At 41.7% G+C, this 21,347-nt stretch overlaps 2 long non-coding RNA genes across 5 annotated transcripts; one reads left to right on the forward strand and one right to left on the reverse strand.

Moving 5' to 3' along the window:
• Positions 1 to 1,620: 1,620 nt before the first annotated feature.
• Positions 1,621 to 5,723, reverse strand: LOC112671479 (uncharacterized). 2 transcript variants are annotated; one of them, XR_004815866.2, is made up of 5 exons: positions 5,661 to 5,723; positions 4,748 to 4,968; positions 4,146 to 4,193; positions 3,163 to 3,260; positions 1,621 to 1,793 (listed from the first exon to the last, which is right to left on the reverse strand). It is a non-coding gene; the product is annotated as an uncharacterized LOC112671479 (long non-coding RNA). The 2 variants fall into 2 exon arrangements; XR_003143658.3 differs by lacking the exon at positions 1,621 to 1,793 and adding an exon at positions 1,809 to 3,071.
• A 753-nt stretch (positions 5,724 to 6,476) lies between these two features.
• Positions 6,477 to 20,253, forward strand: LOC112671480 (uncharacterized). 3 transcript variants are annotated; one of them, XR_007410589.1, is made up of 4 exons: positions 6,477 to 6,610; positions 15,004 to 15,154; positions 19,367 to 19,462; positions 20,039 to 20,253. It is a non-coding gene; the product is annotated as an uncharacterized LOC112671480 (long non-coding RNA). The 3 variants fall into 3 exon arrangements; XR_003143660.3 differs by lacking the exon at positions 6,477 to 6,610 and adding an exon at positions 7,884 to 8,068; XR_003143659.3 differs by lacking the exon at positions 6,477 to 6,610 and adding an exon at positions 13,035 to 13,272.
• The last annotated feature ends 1,094 nt before the right edge of the window (positions 20,254 to 21,347 follow it).

Here is a 21,347-nt window from a genome sequence, read left to right on the forward strand (position 1 = left end):
CAGCTTTTTATATGCCAGTCATAGCTCAATATAATGTTATTTTTAAAAAGGAGACACCTGAGTGGCTCAGTCAGTTGAGCGTCTGACTCTTGGTTTTGGCTCAGGTCAGGATCTCGGGGTCATGAGATCAAGCCCCGGCTAGGGCTCTGGGCTCAGGGAGGAGTCTGCTTAGGATTGATTCTCTCTCCCCCTCTCCTTCTACCCCTCCTCCTGCTCACTCACGCACACACTCTCTCTCTAAAATCAATAAATCAATCTTTAAAAAAAAATAAAAAAGGACGTTCAAACTAAAAGCCTGGAGAAATAGATCCCAGGCACACATTCCTCATGGGAGTGCTGGGCTGGTTATATTAATAACAGACGAAGTAGATTTCAGGACAAAGGACTATTACCAGAGATAAAAAGAGATGTTTCACAATTATAATGGTGCAAATTAGATTTTAAAAAGCATAATTCTAAATATCTATGCACCTCACGACAGAGTTTCAAGATCCATTTGGCAAAATCTGACAGACTGAAGAGAGAAATGGTAAATCCACAATTATGGTTGGGGGCTCTTCTCTCAGTGACAGAACAAGTAAACAGAAAATCACTGAGCATGTGGGAGCCCTGAGAGGGCTAGCCACGAACTTGACTGGATTGACATTTTTATTTTTTTATTTTTAATTTTTTTCGGATTGACATTTTTAAAACAATACATCCAACAGTGGCAGGATACACATCCTTTTTTTAGTACACATGGAATATTCACCAAGATCAATTATATGCTGGGCTATAAAACATTTCTTAATATATTTAAGAGGGCTGGAATTACACTATCTGAACACAGAATTGAAATTACAATTTGATAGTACAGAGGTATTTGAAAAATCCCCCAAATACCTGAAAATTAAACAGCATATTTCTAAAGAATCGATGGGCCCAAAGAAGAAATCACAGAAGAAATTAGAAAAAAATTTTTTAATTAAATGAAAATGAAAACATCACATAAAAGTCTGTGGGGATGTTACTAAAGCAGCACTTACAAAGAAATTTAGCTTTAAATACTTATATTAGAAAAGAAGACGTGAATGGACCTATGCTTCCATTTTAAAAGCAAGCAAAGAGCAAATTAAACTCAAAGGGAATAGAAGAAAGGAAACAATAGAAAGTGGAAGTTAAATGGGGCGCCTGACTGGCAGTCAGAAGAGCATGTAACTCCTGATCTTGGGGTCATGAGTACAAACCCCAATTGGGTGTAGGGAAAAAAAAAAACCATTAAAAAAAGTAGAAGTTAATGAAGTACAAAAAAAAAAAAATCAAGTGAAACAAGGAGTGATTTGTTTGAAAAGATTAATAAATTGGTAAAATTATAAAATTGGTACACTTCTGGCTAGAATGGTAAAGAAAAGACATAAATAACCAATATTGGGAATGAAAGAGAGAATATCACGAAAGTACTAGAGATGATACAAGAATAGTGAGATATACTACAAATACTTTTATTGAGATAAATTTAATGACCTAATGACATTAACAAGTTCCTTAAAAAACACCAATCATCAAAATGGACACAAAAAGAAACAGAAAATCTGAATGACTCTGTAACTTTTTTAAAAAATTTTTATTTATTTATGATAGTCACACAGAGAGAGAGAGAGAGAGAGGGAGAGGCAGAGACACAGGCAGAGGGAGAAGCAGGCTCCATGCACCAGGAGCCCGACGTGGGATTCGATCCCGGGTCTCCAGGATCGCGCCCTGGGCCAAAGGCAGGCGCTAAACCGCTGCGCCACACAGGGATCCCGGCTCTGTAACTTTTAAATAAGTTGAATGTGTCATTAAAAATCTTCCCGTAATGAAGACCCCAGGCCCACAAAATTTCATCTAAGAATTCAAACAAACGGTTACAGGAAAAATACTATGAATTCAACACAAATTTTACAGGAAATACAAAAGGTAGGGAACACCTTTCGCCTCATTTTAGTCTAATAAATTCAGAATCGCCCTGATACCAAAACCAAAGACAGTACAAGAAAACTGGAGCCGTATTCCTCATGAACATAAACTCAAAAATCCTTAACAAAATATTAGAAAATGAAATTCAAAAATATGTGAAAGGAATAATACATCATTTGCCTGTCCAGACCTCAGTTCCTCTACCTGTAAACCAAAAAGGTTAAGCCAGAATAGATTCTTTCTGAAGTCTTTTCTAAGCTTGGATTTTATGATGTGTTCATCTCTTTTCTTTATTTCTTTATTGAGGTATAAACGACATACAACGTTATATTTGTTGCAGGTATACAACGTAATGCATGGATATTTGCAAATGAACACCACAATACATCTCGTTTACACCTGTCACTGTACAGAATTACAGAACCTTTTTTTCCCTAGAATCATCTCTTCTAAAGGGGTTTAGGGGCCCCTGGGTGGTACAGTGGGTTACGTGTCTGACTCTTGGTTTAGGCTCAGGTTATGATCTAAGGGTCGTGAGATCAAGCCTTGCTTCTGTTTCTGTCCTCAACGTAGAGTCTGCTTGAAATTCTGGCTCCCTCCCCCCCATGCTCTCTCTCTCTGTTTAAAATCAAATCAAATCAAATCAATCAATCAATCTTTAAAGGGGCTTAGAGTTGCTAAAACTTCAGCTTCTATCAGCCTTGGGGTAAAAGGCAAGTTTAAATGGCATCTAAGAAGGATTTAATACACAAACATATCTCATTTGACTGTGCTTCATTTTATTGCACTTTGCAGATACTGTGGGGTTTTTATGTTGTTTTGTTTTGACAAATTGTAGGTCTGCGGCAACTCTGCATCGAGAGGGTCTATCAGTGCCATTTTCCCAATAGCATTTGCTCTCTTCATGTCTCTGTGTCACATTTTGATAATTCTTGCAATATTCCCAACTTTTTCATCATCACTATATTTGTTATGGTGACCAGGGATCTTCGCTGTTGCTACTGTAATGGTTTGGGGGGCACCATAAATCACGCCCATGTCAGACAGTGAACTTAATCAACAAATGTTACGTTCAGACCGGCCCACCGAATGGCTATTCTTGCATCTCTGTCCCTCTCCTTGGCCTTCCTTATTTCCTGAGACAACGATATTGAAATTCAGCCAATTAGTAACCCTCTCATGGCCTCTAAGTGTTTGAGTGAAAAAAAAAAGTTATGTGTCTCTCACCTTAAATTGGTACCTAGAAATGATTCAGTGTAGTGGGGAAAACATCTTAAAAGCCAAGACAGGCTGAAAGCTAGGCCTCTTGTGCCCCATAGTGCAAGCTATAGAGAAATGGTTCATGAAAGGAAAAGTCAGTCAACAGGTCAGACTTCATTGTTGTCTTATTTTAAGAATTTGCCATGCTCCTCCCTCCCCAAACCTCCAGCAACCACCGCCCTGCAGTGTCAGCAGCTACCAGCATTGAGGCAAGACCCTCCACCAGCAAAGAGATTACAACTCACAGTGAGCTCAGATGATGGTTGCATTTTTTAGCAATAAAGTATTTTTTAATTAAGGTATTTACATTGGTTTTTAGACATAATGGTCTTGCGCCCTTAAGAGACTGCAGTACAACGTAAACACAACTTTTATATGCACTGGGAAACAAAAAAATTATTTGACTCACTTTATGGCAATATTCTATTTATTGCCACGGTCTGGAACAGAACCAGCAGTATCTCTGAGGTATACTTGTAAAGTTACAAGGTGGTCCTGTCCCCCATTGACTCAAGTAGCAGGGATTTTTGGTCAGAAGAAGCAGAGTAAAGGATATTGGATGGGAGGGATGTGTTGGGGCTGGGTCCTTGTGCCACACTACATAAGTAATTCTGCACCCCTTCTAGAGTTCTCCTGGTGCTGAGACAGTACATATATTAGTTGGAACAGCCAGTGACTGCTCTACAGTGGGGCTCAACCTGGGTGGTACTCAACTTGAGAGCCAATTATATCCCGACAGAAGTCAAGGGCACCCCCCATAGAACTTATTCCACCAACACTTTGAAAATCAGGGGAGAAAGAAGCCATTTGTGGGGTCATACAAAGAACACACCAGAAGTTAAGTTTCCTATGTTCCAACACTGCACCTAAGTGTGAAATTCCAAAATAGGATCACAAACTGGAGCTATAAAAATATAATTGTTATGTTTGTGTTTAAATTGAGGACTTACGGAATTGCAGACAGGAAAAGGGTCATTTTCTTGCAACTGGTCGACCATCTAATATAAGGAAATGCCAAGTCCAGTGCAGAGTACCGTGGACGGTCATCGTAGGGCCCCGAATAGGGTTACCAGGCAAGGCAGTGCCAGGAGAAAGAAAGGAGAGGATCTTGACAAAGCTGGAAAACACCAGGCTGAGTTTCACCAGCTCCTTCATGAGCTTAATCCCAGGACCCAGAGATCATGACCTGAGCTGAAGGCAGATGCTTAACCCACTCAGCCACCCAAGTGTCCCGAGATAATCTTAATTTTTAAAGGATAGTATATTATATATAATTCTCTAGTTGTATGGAGCTAGTCATTTTCATCTAACCCTTTGTGCTGTATTTATAAAGCCTTGAGTAAAAGGCCCCCATCGGATATTCTGAGTCTTGGTCACATAGACCCCAAATCATTTATTGCAGTCAAGATTTTAGTGCTTTGAGAGGCACCTGGTTGGCTTAGTCAGTTTTCTCTTCATTTTTAAGTTTTCTCTTCATCTTTGGTGAGATTTTTTTCATCTTTGATGCCCTTTAAAATCACTACTAAATGTTTTAGTATCTCCTTTTACTTACCCTGTTTGGAACTTGGTATATTTCTTTAATCCAAGGTCTTATGTTTATCTTCAATACTGGGAAATCCTCAGCCATTATGGCCTTGAACATTCCCTCCCTCCCTTTGTTCTCTAAATCATGCTCTTGCATCTCTCCGTTTTGCTTTCTGGAATGCCTAATAGATGTGTATTTCACCTGTTCATCCTAGTCTCCAAATCCCAACTGTCCTTTTGTATTTCACTCTTAAAAAAAAATAAAAAGATTTATTTGAGATTGAGAGAGAGAGAGAGGGCATGACTGGGGCGGGGAGGGGCAGAGGGAGAGGGAGAAGCAGACTTCCTGCTGAGCAGGGAGCCCTGATGATGTGGGGCTGGATCCCAGGACCCCGGGATCATGACCTGAGCTGAAGGCAGACACTTAACTGACTGAGCAACCAGGTGCACTGTTGTATCTCCCTGCTGATCCCTATTCCATCTCTTATCTCTGTCTCTGTAATTTCAATTACCCTTCTGTTCTCCAGGCATCTTTAGCTGTGTCTCATTGACTATGGATTTTAAAAATCTCAGGCACACAGAATTAGATTGATGTTAATCCTTGGCTCATTACATACTGTCTTCATTTGTTAATACACGGCCCTCCTTGGCTTGTTGAGGTATGTATCTTTTCATTAATAACATACAAAATAACCCCAAAGGCATTAAAATGTCAGCAATAACTTAAATCTACTTCCATCTACTTTTGTCCCAGTGCTTTTCCTCTCCTCCAAGGAAATCACCACCCTGAACCTTGTGCTTATTAGTTCTCTACCTACAAGTTTTTAAAATCATATTTTAAGAATATATGGATTCCTAGAAAGCACATTATTCCTTTTTTTTAAAAAAGGGTGTAACTTTATAAAAATGGTTCTATGCTAAAATTGTCTTCTGGGACTTACTTTGTCACAATTGTGTTGTTGAGATTCATGCGTACTGCTGCATGTAGCTTCATTTGTTTTGACTGCACCATAATGTCCCATTGTGTCATCAGGTGATTATGTCATAGTTTATTTATCCACTCTTTGGTCAACAAGCATTTGGGCTGTTTCCAGGTTTTTGCTATTACAAACAGCACTATGGTAAACATCACCGTTCACATCTCTTGCATTTCTCCTGCTTATGTTCCAAGAAATGGAATTACTGAGACATAAAATATGGGAATGCTCAGCTTTCAAGATAATGGCACAGTCTTTCCTATGTGATTGTACCAAACAAATCTACTTTTTAACCTGTCCATTGAGTTTTTTTTTTTTTAGTTTTCAGGGACCGTATTTTTCACTTGTAAAAGTATCATGTAGTTCTTTATTGAATTTATCTTTATGTTTCCAAACTGTTTTCTGCTGTGATTATAGCCTCCATTTCTTCATTGATCTATCTCATCAGTTTAAATAACCATATATCGTCATCTTTTTCAAGCTGTGTAATTATTCCAGTTCTTGAGTCAACACCCATATACACTCCCTCACCCCATGGTTGTTTGTTTCTTCATGTGCTTTATAAATTTTGATTATGAACTTATCATTAGCATAGCTTTTTTTTCCCCCTGGGGGAATCCTGTCTAATCTGGCTTCAGTGCTTCTACAAAGTGGCTTTTTAATTACTTCTACTGGAGCCACAGGGATTTCAATGGTGTAGAATGTAGTTTTTGTTTGTTTAGAGACAGAGAGCATGAGCATGCGCATGGGTGAGGGTGGGGTGCAGAGGGGGAGGGAAGGAGAGCATACCAAGCAGGCTCCACGCCCAGCACAGAGCCGGATGTTGGGCTTGATCCCAGGACCCTGAGATCATGACCTGAACTGACATCAAGAGTTGGATGCCTAAATGACTGAGACACCCTGGTGCCCTGAAAGTATGTTTTATGTTATGCTAATATCTAGGTTTGGGGTTTCCATCTGTATGTATATATAGCACACATCTAGATCTCACACCTGTCACGGCACAAGCCTGGAGTTTTGCCTTTTCATGGATGACTGTTTGTTTGTTTGAACTCCAGGAAGCCTCCACGGGATGACAAAGTTCCTTGCTACTTCCAAGGTTGATGGATGAAATTTCCCTAGTTCCCTTTCCAGGGACTGGGAAGCCCTTTGGGTCACTGAGGCCTTTATGGTGTGTGTGTGTGTGGGGGGGGGGGATTCAATTGTAGTTTCCAAATGTATGCATGCTCAAGACCAGTTAATCAATACGAGTGTAAACATGAAAAACTGGTCCACAGTCCCTCGAGCCTAAATGCAGGCCTGAAGAACCTCTTGGGCCATTATGACAGCAGCTCCTACTTTCCCCTCTCTCTGGGTTTGAGTTCTTTCTCTTCGTTTGTTTAGCTAGCATTTCCATGCATAGAGGAAATAAGAGGGAGTGCCCAAGTCAGGGTAGGCAAGCCTGTTGCTAGAAATTCTACTGGTATATTTTATTCAAGTACTCATATCATTCGTCCTTGAACTGTTGCTAATTGATTAACTTTAGGTCTCTCACGCTGAGGGCAAACGCCTCGAAGGGCAGGCACATTTTATTCATCTTTGTCTTCTGCACGCCCATGACTTTTGCACCAACATGTTACCACAGAATACACACCCAAATATAATTGTGAAATGCAGACATAACGAGCAAGGTAATGAATGAATGCCACCTGGCATCATCACCTTCATGCACTCCACGTTCACTTTCCAATAAACTCCCATTTCTACATTTTATTCAAAGGAGCTTTAAGGTCTAATAAGGCAGAAGCTTGTGAAGGTCACAGAAGAGCAGTCAAGGAGCGGGGCCGAGAATCTGGGAATCCTGAGCCCTAGAGAGCTGACAACCTGTTGTCTCTGTGCTCCAGGGAGTGTGAGAGAACAAGACGGCTGCCACCTGGAGGCGTGAGCTGTGCATTTTACAGGATTTGTACACTCACTTTTTTGTTTCGGACTGAGCCAGGGCTTGTGAAATTTGGGGAGTGGGAACATCTCCAAGAAAGTGGCAGAACACAGGTGGCTTTTGTGCAAACTCTCTTTCTCAGTCCTGCCAGAACTTAACTTGCTCCACCTGCATTATTCTTGCCTTTCCAGTCACAATGGGGACATTTAGCAGCACAGAGTTGATGTTGCAAGGGAGTGCTGTGTGGTGTCCACTTGCGTGCACATATGCCCGTGTGCCTGATGGGCTACAGCCCTTGTCCTTGGGAAAGGAAGCCAGCAGCCCCTGAGTAAGCCTGCCTCCGCGCTTACCCCGCATACGGAAGCTGTTCTGTGCCCGCCTCCCCCACTGAATGTGGGCTGCCTGAAAATGGGAATTTTGTCGACATCGTCTTTTACCCTCTGTGCCAAGAGAGGTAATGTGTCCTGAATCAGATGATCTAAGAGGAAACATGAGACAAGATGCCCCCAGAGTCCAGCTGCTTTTCTGGGCCAGGATCTGTATCTCTCGTGTTGGCCCAAATCTCTGAGGATGAAGGGTCCCCTTGCCCCTCTTTCCGGCAACAAGGGCAGACACCAAGGCAACCCGTGTCCCTCCTTGCCTGGCCCAATTCTCTATCAGCTTTGGCTTCTACTTATGAATGTGATAACAAAAACATTTCCTTGCATGATGACAAATTATTACTTTGACTACAGAAGGGAGGATGTTCCTTCAGAGTTTTAGCAATGAGAGGAAATATAAAATTATTTTAACATGTCCATTAAAGATGTGTAAGTGTCCAAAAGAAAAGTCTTCGGTAGGCCTGTCCCCACCTTTGAGAGCTAGAACCAGTTTGTGGCTTCTTCACTAAGTGTGTGGCAATGGTGTCCCCAAATAGCTTGGGGTGATGAAAGAAATCGGCGTGGAGAGACACCTCCCTATTTGTCTTCTCAGCCTTGGGAGTGGGCCCCAGTAGGGCTTTGCCCCAACCCAGGCCTCTCTCTGCCCAGGGCTATGAGGTACTCAGAGTTGTTACATTCTGAGTGTGTGAAAAGCGCAAAGGGAATATGAGTCAGAGAAATAATTCCTAGGGCCAACCTCACCCTAGAATTGTTTCATTCGAATGGGGAGCTAGAGATGGGGGAACAAGCCCTTTGCCAAAGTCTCCACACTGTTCCGACTTGCCTTTGACTTCAGGCCTCAGCAAACACTGACACAGGGCTGACAACTGAGAAGGCCTTGATTCACAGAGCACTCCTCCGTCCCAAGGACAGCGAACACTGTACGTGGAGGTTCTAAAGCGCTTCCACACACTGTGAGCTGACCCTGAGCCTCTCACCACCTAGGACCCTGGAGGAAATTTCCAATGGGCAACGTGCCCTATTAAGAGGCAGGACCGAGAAAAAGCTTCTTCTGTACAGATGCCATTAGGAAAGTTGGATGCAGAGCCAAGTCGGGTGCTGTGTTCTTCAAGGCAGGAATCTTGAGGTCACTGGGGGAATTTCATAATAGCTCCTGCTCGCCGTCAACCAGCTTCGGGGGGCTCCCATCACTAGTGGGGTTATATCGTTTGATGACACGAGCATGGAGAGTCCCTCTGATTTTGATAGCCTGGCCCTGATGGCACAAACATCTGGAGTTTTTATGACTGTTTCTCAGACAGTCTGGCTAAACGAGCACAGCCCTCGCCCACTTCCCTGGAACACCACGGTGGGCCACATGTTTTCCTCTCGGTGGCAACTCCAGACTTTCTATAGAAGAGGGTCATAGGGGCACCAACTTTGGAAGCGGAGGCTGGGGAATCTGTCCTAAACCTGGGCTTTCATGAACCACGTGATCAGCTGGCTGGAAGTGATCACCAGAAAGGAAACAAACATAAAAGCACAATTAGAGAAAAAAATATATACTTTGTTTACACCAGTGAGATACTCTTTGGTTTATGCGAACATAAAATCTGGAATTTATTTTTTCTTTCTTATATTTAGCCAATTATTCCAGTTGTATAGCATTTGTTTCTGCTTAGTTTCTTTCTTCTAGATTATTCCGTGACCTTTCTGGCCTGGTAATTTAAAATACATACCTTATGATTATTTATTTAGCTGAAATTTATTTATTTATTTATTTATTTATTTATTTATTTATTTGCTGACCTAACTTGTTGGGACTTTGGACAGGGTTGATGCAGATGGGTGTGGGGTAGGTAATACTGGCCCTGCCCACATTCCTTGGCTCCTTGGGACCCTAGAAGGAGTGCTGTTGCTTTGGAATTAGACTGACTATATACCTGTAGTAAAACACAAAGATCAGATGGAATCCAAACATGGAGACTTTCACTAGCAAAGAGAGCAAGTCACTACTCCTCTCTGAGTTTCAAGATCCTATAAAAGGAAGAGGTTGGCCCAGATGACTCAGGTCTCTTGTTGCTGGTTCTATCTAGCTATCCACCATCCATCCTCAGCAGATTGGGTTACGGGGCCTATTTTCATCTCTCCCATCTATTTACTATAATCCCAGAATGAGTTCTTTCATGCTTCCCTGATCTCACGTTTCCCAGTTGCAAAATAGGGACTCGTATTGGCCTCTCTGCTACTCATAAGCATCTCAAGGAATCTCAGCCTGTCTGACAAGAAAGGTGATTTGGCTCATCCCTTCCCGAAGAAACTCCAGAGGTCAACCAAATCTAGGGAGAAAGACCCACACAAACACAGCCAGATACTTCCTCTCTTGGAACGAGGAATACAAAGGAGAGGAGAATAGCTCAAATATGGGACCACCTAAGACAGCCTGGACCACAACACTGGCACCAGGGCTCCAATCCCTGTCCATGGGACTTGGTCACTCTCACATTTACAGAGGGTTAGAGCAGGGAGGCCTGCAGTGATCATCTCACAGCCACAATTCTGAAGGATGATATGAGCTGCGATTCAACCTTTATTAAGCCTGAGAACATCTTTTTCATTCAACAGTTAATCCAAAGAGAACCTGTAATGTGCACAAATTCAGAGCCAAATCGGATGAAATAAACTCTTCCTTCTAAGAGTTTATGGTCTAAATTAAGCAGCACAGACTCACAATGGGGGAAACAAAGCCTTCAGGAGCAATGAGTCCAATACTGACACCAATGACATCCTGGTCCCAGGTCGGGGCTGATGTACTCAGGATGGGGTAAGGGCTTTGAGTTTTAGATACGGGGAAGTGCTTTCTGCAGGAAAAACCACTATGTCCTGGCAGTCAGGACTTTCCAGTTAGGAGGTTTCCACACTGGAGAGAATTCCAGGAAGTCAATGGGGTCGATGTGACATGACCCTGGGAGGACAAGAGATGGTGCAAGGAAGATGTTGAAGGCAGAGTGAGCCAGCTCATCTAAGGAGGACCAACATTTTCTAGAGCTTTAAAGTACATGATCCCCTGAATTAGAAGCTTTTAAGTTGACTTGTTTTCTCTCATTATTCAGTTGTCTCTGGAAATCCTACCTCCTGCCCGACCCCTTCCCAAGATGTGCCCAACCCGACCCAGTATCTTCACCTTCTACCTATGGTGTTAGAACTCAAATGGATGTTTGCTCTCTCTATCTATGTTCACACTGGCCTGTGGCACATATTTTCATGGCGTAGTAAATCATGCCACTGTGTTCTCTCAGCAGGCAGACAATACACATCACATAGCCGAAGCATGTCAGAGTGGGAAGAAGGGCTCACTACTGTAGCCCACTCATTTCACAGACGAGAACCTGGAAGTTACTGGAGACTCTATAAAACTCGCCTCGTCAGTGACTTTGGGAACGCAAAGTGCAGTGCTGTCATTCTGTGGCTTGGGTTTGGGACCTGCCTTCCTGCTGTGCTCCGTCTCGGCCTCCACCATCCCTGTCCCTGGCACCACCACCCCCCACCCTGAGGGCGCCCAGACCCTTCCTTTTTGGCTCCAGCATGAAGGCAGCAGAGTAGGAGGAAAGACTGGACTCCAGCAGAGAAAGTGGGGGCTGGCGGGGAGGGAGAGAGAAAGAAGAAGAAAAGAAAGGCTACAGACCAATGAAAATCGCCCTGTGCACACAGAGTGGGAGTGATCACCTTGATTACACCACTTCTACAGACAATTCACGATTCAGAAGTGCTTCAACCAAGGCAGCCACCTTGGGAGACTACCATGAATTTGGATCTCTGTGTTGCAGCATGCTTAGGTAGGAAGGAAGAAGCTCTTTAACTCAAACATATTCTAACTACTTAGTCTCTTAGAGCTCCCCCCCTTCTCTTAATGGAAAGTACATTTCTCCCCTAGAGGCTTCTATTCAACTGTAGCTGCAAAAGAATGAGTTCTGGACTCAGGACCAGCCTAATGATGCCTATTAATGAGTCTAGCTATAATTCCAGGCCAGGTAAGGAAAGTTCTTGAAGCTGTGAAATGATAGGATAGGAGAGAAAGTGGTGGAAATTTCAGTGCAAGGTTAGGTTGTGTGTCCTAAAAGCAAAGTTTTTAAAGAAAGCATGCCTAGCATAAGATTGGGTGTGAGGGAGAAGCTAGTGCTTACAGGGCGGCAGCTCAGAAAACAAAACACAGAATTCAAATTTGAAATGGTCAATTTTATTTGTGCACTAGCAACTCAAAGTTCTATTTAAAGATTTTTTTTAAAAAAGATTGTATTTATTTATCCATGAGACACACACACACACACACACAGAGAGAGAGAGAGAGAGAGAGAGGGAGAGACACAGGCAGAGGGAGAAGCAGGCTGCATGTGGGGAGCCCGAAGTGGGACTCGATCCCAGGACCCCGGGATCACGACCCGAGCCAAAGGCAGATGACACTCAACTGCTGAGCCACCCGGGCGCCCCTCTATTTAAAGATTCTTACGACAGTGTAAGATTCCCTAGAAAAATGCAATTTCACTTTCTAGTCATTGTGGCAAATATAACAGAAATCATTAAAAAGATATTAAAGGTTTAACGTTACTATGCTACAGCGATTGGCTTCTGTGTTGCCCTGGTTGGTGTCTATGCATTTCATGAAGTGTTGTACTGACTCGTGTACAGATACATAATTTGTATTTAGTTTGTTGTTGCACTTGTGATTATTTGCTATAAGAAGTTGGTCATTTGGTGGTTGGCAATGCATGTGGCTTAGTTTCTACTGGAAAATCTGATTCAGCTTACATCATTTTGACTTGTAGCACCTTTGCCAGGAATGAATTCTAGGAGTGCAAGACAGCCCTGTTTTTTTCCCAGGTCTGTAGAGGCCTGTTGGTTTTAATGGGTTATGTGCAGGACACAAGGATGTGACTCATCTATCCACTTAACAGTCATAGAAAAGTACACAAACAACTCAGCCTCAGCCATAATACTCATTGTATGGACCATAGTGAATGTGCACTCCCACTGAGTTTTTGTGATTTTACAGGAACTGGGGCAAGGGTGCCCCGTGAACAAACAAAATATCCATTAAGTTCAATATCATCGATGTCGTTAACGTGACTGTAGTGAACTGTTTCCAGAGGACGAGTGTGCTGAACCATGTGTTGTGACCTTGAACATCACTGTCATCCCATTCTGATGTCTTCCTGCCTTGGAGAAGAGAAGCTGGTAGCTCCATTTCCCAGAATCTTCTCTACATGGTTCCAAGAGAGATCTTCCAGGGAGAGGCTCTTAGGTGAGGAAGGGGGAAGACTGAGATCTTTATTCCTCAGAGGCAGACGTGAACAGATGCACAGAGAAATGTAAACAGCTTTCAGATGGACTTTTTTGAGAATGGTCTATACTGTGCTACCGGCTTAAATAGTTGGTGGGAGCCCCTAATAGATTTTTTGGAGTTTCCCAGGTGACATTACCAATAGCTCCCTGATCTTTGCTTCCCTGATGGTTGTGGAAATTTTTTTTTTATCTTAAAACTCTTAATACTCATAATACACAGAGTAGCTTCCATTTTCCTGATAAACTGCAGACCGCTATAGTTAAGTAATTATTAAGTAATTTAATACACGATGAGAAAACAGGATGGAGAGAAGTATACTGTGTTATGGGAATGCCTGTGAAGGGAACTACATCTCAAAATTGGAGGGCGGGAGAAGAGAGACTCCCTGAGCGGTCTCCAAGCTGAGGCTGGATGGATAAAAGGGAGGTGGTCAAAGTGCATGGAGTGGAGGAGACGGGGGTCATGTTCAACCTGTGCAAAGACCCAGAGGCCAGAGGGAGTTCAGGGAGGGTTTTGATAAGTGCCCCATTGTGGGGGCAGGAGGGAGGCGGGTGGGAAGCCCTACGAGCAATGGGGAGATAATGCAGACTTTCAAATCATCAAGTGACATTATCAGGTTTATGTTTTTTATTTTTTTTAAAGATTTATTTATTTATTTATTTATTTATTTATTTATTTATTTATTTATCTGTGAGAGACAGAGACAGACAGAGAGAGAGGCAGAGACACAGGCAGTGGGGGAAGCAGGCTCCATGCAGGGAGCCCGACGTGGGACTCAATCCCAGGACCCCAGGATCACACCCTGGGCTGAAGGGAGGCTCTAAACCGCTGAGCCACCCAGGCATCCCCAGGATCAGGCTTAGTATTCCAAGCAATCACTCTGGCTACAGGATCCAGAATGGATTTCAAGAGACCAAGACTGAAGGCAGAGACACCAAACTAGGAGGCCAATGCAACTTTCCCTAGCCTGGACCTGGCCATGGGCAGTGGAGCTGGAGAGAAGGTCACAGATGCAAGAAATGTTTAGTACATGACCGGCGGAGGGCTTAGGGGATGGAAGAAGTTGAGGATGACTCATTTCACACATAGGGAGACTGAAGCTCAGAGAGGTCACGCAGCTTACCTAAGGTCACACAGCTTGGAAGCAGAGGAGTCAAGATCCAAGCTTCAATGTGTCTAGCTCTGGAGCTTTGGCTTTTAGCTCTAGGCTCCATAGCATACAAATCAGAACACAGTCACAGACGTTCAACTGAAAAAAAAAAATTAGCACGAGGTACTTGTTGCACACACAATTACTGTTCCATATTCATATGCCAGTGGTTCCTCTGGGCTCTCTTCATCTCTTCTTTGATACTGTATTATTTCCTAGGTGCTTTAATGTATTTTCATGTTTTTTCCTCCACATTTGTGTAAACGTTGTTGTAGTTAAAGGAAAAGGAAGGGTTAAATAGGATTTCTTCCCCCTCCCTACAATTTTAGTTTCCTTTTAAAGTAAAACCGAAAGGCACTTCTGTTTTACTTTTGGAAGTATATAAATCTGCAACTCTGAAAGTTCTAGGGGCTAAAAGCCATGACCAGCTGTCGTATTTTGTTTGCCAAAATGACTAAGATGATGCATAAGGTTGGGAAAGCTGTAAAATAATTATCGCATATTGCTCCCAAACACCCACCTCTTCTATTATATTTTAGGTGTTCTAAACGAGTCCGAACAGTCGGAAACAAATACTGACTTGCCCACGATTCTCCCTTCTGTTCACGGCTGTCTCAAGTCTCCATCTCCAGAACAAACCTCTCTGCTGAGTTCCAGACACCAGAGGACATCCCCAGACTAATGACTCAGGTTCCTTAGACTTTCTACACTCCAACAATTTCGATTCCCCATTGTGCTTTTCTTTCTCAAATCCGCATCAACCAAGTCGACAAAACCAGACACTGGGAAGATATTCTAGATTCCTTTCTCCCCAATTCCTCACATCGGCTCAGCCACTAAAGCCTGATGATTCCAACTCTTCGGTATCTTTCCTCTCCACTTTCACGACGGCTGCCTTAGCACAGGCCAGCGTTTCCAAATGTCTGGCATGATGATTTTTGTGGTGCAGACACAAGAAATCTGAATTTCTGAAATCATGTTAGTCTATAGTTTTCATACCCCCTTAAGTATTTTTAAATAATAAAGATTGGCCACCATGATAAACAATGTGTAGTTTTTCTGTCATAGGGTTAGAATAAGCATTTGAAAGGTTTTCTGTAAAGAAGAACAAGATATAATAATAAATGCTTGGTTATTACTATTATGAGCCAAAATATTGCAATCAAATTACATAATTCAATAACATGAAAAACAACCTCTGCTTAATGTAGACACTTGATGATGACTAGAAGATAAAATAATGAGAAGATAAAATTAGAAGGGAATATTAACCCCAAAGAAATGCTGAGTAATGATTTTATGTTTTTTAAAGTTATTTAAATTCCAGCTAGTTAACACACAGTGTAAACTAGTTGCAGGTGTACAATATAATGATTCATCACTTCCATACAACACCCAGTGCTCATCACAAGTGCCGTCTTCACTCCCCATCATCTACTTTGCCCATCCTCCCACCATCTCCCACCTCCCCTCTGGTGACCATCAGTTTGTTTTCTACAGTTAAAAATCAGTTTTATGGTTTGCCTCTCTCTCTTTTTTTTCACCTATGTTCACCTGTTTTGTTTCTTAAATTCCACATAGGAATGAAAGCATATGGTATTTGTCTCTCTCTGATTTATTTCACTTAGCATAATACTCTTTAGCTCCATCCATGTCATTGCAAATGGCAAGATTCCATTCTTTTTGTTGGCCAAGTAATATTCCATTGTATGTAGATACATCACCTCTTTTATGAAGATCCATTCATCAATCGATGGACATTTGGGCTCTTTCTATAGTTTGGCTATTGTTGATAACACTGCTATAAACATTGGGGTGCATCTATCCCTTCGAATCAGTATGCTTTTATGCTTTGGGTAAATACCCAGTAGTGCAATTGCTGCGTCATAGGGTAGTTCTATTTTAAGTTTTTGTGGAACCTCCATACTGACTTCCAGAGTGGCTGCACCAGTTTGCATTCCCACCAACAATGTAAGATGGTTCCCCTTTCTCCACAACTGTTGTTTCCTATGTTGTTAATTTTAGCTATGAGTAATAATTTTAAATCATTGATTTTAGAATCATTTTAAAAATGGAAAGATAGAATTGCAAATATTTAATATATTAAAATTATTCTTAAAATAAAATTATAAATCACACAAGCATGAATCTCCTTGATCAGTAATCTAACTTTGTTTTAGGACAAAGATTCCAGGTGTCAAAAAATGTCTTTTATCTTGTGTTGAGGTTAGTTGAATTGGTTGGTTGAAGACGTGTTAAAAACATCTTTGGATTGGGTGTTAGTGAACATGTTGCTTCGAATAAGCTCATTTTCTCTTTTTACCAATGAAAATATTTTGTCTGCTTGGCTTGGTTTTTGTTTTGCCATTTATAGATATTGCTTTTCTAAATTCAAATTTTAGATTAGCTTCTGGTCTCCTATTTTAGAGCATTCTATAACATTAGTCTGTTTTTCTCTGTTTATTTCTTTTGTCAAAATACTTGCAAAGACCTATAGCTTCTGATGAATATTTACACATGAGAAATGCTAATAAGAGCTTGGTAATATTCAAACAACACAGCATTTAGCTCTTCTAACAAGCTCAACAGTGCCCCATGGGATTGCATGCCCAAATTGCCCATTCGGGACTTATTTTGCTTCCAAAAACTTGTTAATTTCTTAGCACACCACTGAGAATTTGTATGAAGTATACTATGTGTCTAAACTTATTAATATTTATTTTATTTGCAAGAATGACATCATTATCAGAAGACAGAGCCACAGAAACACACCTATAGCATGTCAACAACCATAAGCAAGACCAACTGATTATATTGTGACTGCTTCCCTCTTACATGCTTCTGCTCCAGTTTCTGGAATGTCAGCTTCAATATTTGACTCTGTGGCTCCATGGTTCCTGCTCTTGTTTTTGACTTGATGTTGAATGGGTTTCTTTGAGCCATTAATGCCTCTAATGTTAATAGTTAAGCTCTAATTCTCACAGGCAAATTATACTTTCTCTCATTTTTCTGATTATTATTATTGTTAGGATTTGGATAAACATAAAATTCTTCAAGAAATGTCAGGAAGGAATTCCTACATGAAAACAGTAGTACAGATTCCCATAATCTCGTAGTCAAAGAATCACTCATTTGGTCTCTGGCCTCATGCCATGTATCCTTCAATCTATCCTCTCCACCACTTATTCTGTAAAATGGAATGTACTTACCACATTGTATTATAATTTTTAAAGATGCTTGTAGTTCCCACTTGATGGCAAATTTCCTAAAAGCAGCGACTAAGTCTTATTTAGTTCTTTATCTCTAATGTCTAGCAGTGAATTAACATGTTTTAGATTCTCAATCAATTCTTGATGAACTTAGATGAGTCAAATTAAATTTATTTGAAATAGAAAGACAGTGAGGACTTCTGATTCTGGAAACCTGTGGGCTGAGACAACAAGACACCTCCCCACTACAGATTTCTAGAAATGGTAGATAACATATAACTAAAAACTCTAAAATAGAGCTGAGCTCCAGAGGAAAAACAAGAAACATTTTAGGTGCCACAAACAAAAAGAGACCGGCAAACAGAAAATCCAATGGGACATGAAAGTCAGTCATATGAGCTAGAAGCTGACATCGCAATAGCAGGGGTTGGGATTGGGTAGAGGATGAGGGCTAGGTAGAGAATGGTAAGGGAATCCAAAAGATTAGTATAGTTTCAGACCAGGAATAAAGCTTAGGTTTTTATAATCATACAATGAAAGAAGGCCATCTATGAAGGTGACAAGAACTTATAACTCTCAAGAATGCTGAGCGGAAGGAACATGCCTTTTATGAGAAATTAAAGGCCAAGCCTCCACCCTGCTCAGGACTGGCATCTAAGTGTTATTGAATCATGTGGTTCAGGAATTCCAAGCCTGAGAAATTAACATAAAATTTGGAGCTTGGCCAATAATAGCTCTAACCCATTTGGCAAAGCAAATGCAGGACCACTCTGGAGGGAATACCTCCATAACTCAGGTCATACAGACTTTGCATAGAAAGTACAACCCCACTAAAAATGAACTCACAATTAAAAATGGTGAAACATGCAAGAAAGTCATTCGTCATGAATAAGAGCCAGGAAACAAATTAAAAAAACAAAAAAAACAAACGTCACCTAAGAACTGCTTTCTATTTTTAAAAAATCAAATATTTAGAATTAAAAGGAAGAATAGAAACTACAAAAAAACACTATTTTTAAAAGAAAGGTAAAAAATAGAATTTCTGTAAATGAAAATAAGTTACTGAAATGAAAAACTCAAATGGACTATTTAAGCAACAGATTAAATAGTCAGAGAATTAGTGAGCCAGAATATAGAGCTGAGAAAATGATCCAGCATATCTACAAAGGAACAATTCAACTGAAATCAATTTATTAGCAGTAATAGAAATGAAAAGACAATGGACTAAAGGGATGAATAAAAAATAATTGTCCATCCATGTGCTAGATATTTTCAGTTTGCCTCTCTGGACTACTTCCACCTTTCTGCTCATTGCTTCTTGTCCCAGGAGGCTGACGTTTATTACTTAAGTCACTTGCTTTTTGGCTTCAGGTTGGGTTCAGTCACTGTAAGGGTAGAGGGTGGTAAGATAGCTCAAAAGAGAGGACAGAGTATTTATTCCCCAAACCAGTACTGCCCTGAGATCCAGACAAGTAGGACCCCTGTTCTGGGCCCTGCACTATAAGGTGTGTGGGGGCTGGGGGATGGAGTAGAGACATGTTCTGGAATGCCTTCCTTAAAATTATCTCGACCCCTGTCTGGTACGTGGGACAGGTAGGACCAGCAGTACTGAACAGTTGGGACACCATAGCCTGCACATGGTTCTGCATGATTTTGGGTTAATTGAATCATAATTTTCTAACTCTTCCTTCAGGGGCTGGAACTGGCTGGAACTCTTCCTTCCGTGGTTGGTAGTGCTGTCCAGGCAAGGTGCTCCAGGCCATATTGGGTCCTACAAGGGCCCTTAAAGGTAAGTGTCTTACTCAAAATTTTCCAAGTCCTCTTCCAGTGCCTGGGACCAGCTGGAATCAAGGGTGCAATCTGAGCAGGAGCTCTGAGCTTGGGCTGGGACCTGCGTGGGCCCCAGGCCCTATTTATCACCTTTGAGGCATATTTTGACCCTGTAACCCACTTAGAATTGGGCCAAAAGAACAGAATGGTGCTGATATGCTGATTTGGGGTGACTCATATCAGGGAGATGAGTTCAGAACTCCAGGCTACTGGACTGTTGACCTTTGGGCTTATGCCTTTTATGTAGACTCATTATACTACTCTTGCCTAAATGTGTTTTGCCAGTGGTACTGACTCTAATCACTAGTACCCAAAGGCAGTGGGGACAACAGCGGGTGTCCTTTATCCTGTGTACGCTTCACTGCTGGCCCACTGGGTGGCCACCACCCTCTTCACAGGCTCTGTGCCATGTGCCAGGCAATTCTCTGGGAGTGGCCATGCTTATATCCTCTGAAGGCTTTCAAGACTGCTACCCATGTCTTAATCCACACCCTCTGTTGCTCCTGACTGATGTGGTATCAATTTGCTTTCCCAGGTCAGCCTTGAATGGAATGTTTAACATGACCAGAAATCAAATTATCATTCTCATTCTGCATACTCTGGATCAATTTGACCAACAGTCATTGTGAGTAAAACACAATAACCACTTTTGAGAGAGTCCCTGGAAGCCAGTGTGCATGAGCAGCACGATGGATGATGCAACATCATGAGTAATGATGTCAGGAGCATGAGATAAATGGTTCTAGAAAATGGCAGACTCAAAGAGACATATTTGTGTCAAAAAGTACAAGTTCGAAAGAGTTGTGCATATATCGTAAATCACTTTGGCTCACATGTGTCCTTGAACTTTGCAGAACATTTTTACAATTAAATCATTTATATAGAAAAGAGCCCTACTGTCTCTGCCCAGGGCCCAGCATACCACAGGGGCGGCTCTGTCTCAGGTTCTCTTTCTCTGCCAGGGCATATTTTAAAGTGTTCCTTTATAGGCAGAATGTATGGGAATGGGTTCTGAAGGTGTGAGATACAGGAATATAGAATAGAAAATTAGGCAGCATTTATTGATACTGGAGCACTCACCTGGTATTCTAGATTTATTTATGTATTTATTATTATTTTTTTAAAGATTGTATTCATGAGAGACACAGGGAGAGAGAGGCAGAGACACAGGCAGAGGGAGAAGCAGAGTCCCTGCAGGGGGCCCGACGTGGGACTCAATCCCGGGACCCTGGGATCGAGCCCCAAACCAAAGGTAGATGCTCAACCGCCGCTGAGCTACCCAGGCACCCCCGGTATTCTAGATTTAATATGTTGACTCAAACACCTAGAAGAGTCACATAATTGAAGCCAGGACTCAGTAATAGTGCATTGCAGGGTTTTTCAAAGTTCAATATGCAGAAAACCACTGGGCAATTTTGTGAAAATGTAGACTCTGATTCTGTAGGTTCAGGCTAGGCCTGAGATTATGCATTTAGAACAAGTTCTGATTCATTGATCATATTCAAATAGCAAAAACCTGTAACCAATAATGTGGAGAAAAGGGTCTAAAGGCTCAGAAGATGAGAAGGTTGGAATGGACTCACCATTAGCTCAGCCACTGCTTAACTATCCCCCTGGAGGTCCTAGGGGATATCCCCTTCATCAAAATATAATAACTGCATTGCTCAGGAAAGCACAAGAATTATTGAAAAAGTGTGGTAATCTGACATGGGCCAGAGATCATAGTAGTAGATGATGTAGTGGAACTGGAAAGAAATGACGGTAGAAATGACAGATTCCGGCATAGGAGAGATCTGGTGGTAGTGCTCAGCCATCAGAGACATGCTGGACAAACTGGGGTAGAG

The sequence above is a fragment of the Canis lupus genome, chromosome 5, assembly GCF_003254725.2.
Source record: "Canis lupus dingo isolate Sandy chromosome 5, ASM325472v2, whole genome shotgun sequence".
NCBI classification, from domain to species: domain Eukaryota; kingdom Metazoa; phylum Chordata; class Mammalia; order Carnivora; family Canidae; genus Canis; species Canis lupus.